Below are 1,663 nucleotides of genomic sequence, written 5' to 3' on the forward strand. Positions count from 1 at the left end.
ATATGTTTGCTTCCTATACTGTAATATGAACTCTACCAAGGGCATGGGCTATGTCTCAGTCATTTTACAGTCCCAGTGCATGTGTTACTGTTAGGCACATAAAAACCCTCTATAAATGTTTTTCTTTTTTTTTTTTTTCCTTTTTGTCTTTTTTCGTGACCGGCAACGGATCGCAACCCTCAGTGTCGCGCCCGTACCAGACCGGGACCGGCAACGGGATTGCAACCCTCGGTGTTGCGCCCGCACCTTGCTCAGCCAGTGAGCGGCCGGTCTGTATGTGGGATCCGAACCCTCGGTGAGAACGCCGCCACTCTCCCAATAAATGTCGCCGGCCCTATAAATGTTTTTCTAAATAAGTAAATTAAATATTTTATTAATATTTTAAAAATGCTTCAAATTTTGTACTGTGATTTTTCATATATTATCTCAATTGATTTAAGGAATAACTTTGTGGAATTTTAAATATCTCCATTTTACAATTGGGAAAATTAAAGCTTGCAAAAGTTAGATCGTTTCAATTTGTGTATAACAGCAGTCTAGATTATGCATATTAATAATCATACTGGAAAAAAATCTAAAAATAATGAATAAAATATATTTAATAAACCACTTTTAAATTAATGAAATAGATGACAAAATGAGAAGGAATCCCCAGAGGCCAAGTGAAAAGTAAAACACAAAGAGACAGTGAGACAACAAGTTTATAAGTGGTCTTCCCTTAAGAGAAATTAGCACCTTCATTTGAAAGCCTTGTGAAGTCTGAATTAACAAAACAAAACAAAAAACTAATCCAGACTGAAACAAGGGGGAGAGTCAGAGGGTCTAACAGAGGATTTGCTGGTAAAAATTAGGTACCAAAGGGCTGCTGTCTCAGGATCAGAGTAAGTCAGAGAAGAAAAAGCCCTTGTGGAATTACTGTCTGGTGCTAATCTCCTGAGTATATTGCTTGATTCTAATCCCTTGGACCATTCAGAAAACTTCAACCCTTGAGTATGTTTTCAGGTAATCTTGCTCAGTAATGGCCCTAGTGCCCAAACAAGGCTAACACATCATTTCTTAAATAACATATCTTTGATATAGTTCTGAAGTAAGTTAGTTGTGTGTGTTGCTGTATTTGTATTTCTGTTGCTTTGCTTCCCATGGATTTGTCACTCTTCTTCCCCTGGGTGATGCTGCCACAAAGGATTACCCAAAGCCCATCTCTTCTGAGCAATGAGAAGCCCTGAAGGGTTAATCTCCTGGAACCCTCAAGAGAGAGGCATTCCTTCCATTTGGGAAATTAACCAAGAACTGGGGTTCTCACCCCACATTTATTCTCCAGACCAGGAAGTTACAGGAAGAGAACATAGGTGGGGTTATAGTTTAACAATACAGGCTGGTAACATTCAGTAAAACAAGCAAGGTGACATTCCATAATGCAATTTGCAAGAGGTTAAGTCAATCCACCAATAAAGTTTGATCTTAGCAAACATTACAGCAATTGATCTTAGCTATCCTTACAGCAATTTCCCAGTTTCTTTACATATCCATCAGTAACCTGTCTGTCCTCTGAGCCAGCAACCTTGCTGTGCTACAAGTTGTTTTTTTTTTTGTCTTTTTCTGTGTCCGGCAACGGATCGCAACCCTCAGTGTCGCCCCCGTACTGGACCGGGACCGGCAACGG

The sequence above is a fragment of the Galeopterus variegatus genome, unplaced genomic scaffold (genome assembly GCF_000696425.1).
Source record: "Galeopterus variegatus unplaced genomic scaffold, G_variegatus-3.0.2 Scaffold3340, whole genome shotgun sequence".
NCBI classification, from domain to species: domain Eukaryota; kingdom Metazoa; phylum Chordata; class Mammalia; order Dermoptera; family Cynocephalidae; genus Galeopterus; species Galeopterus variegatus.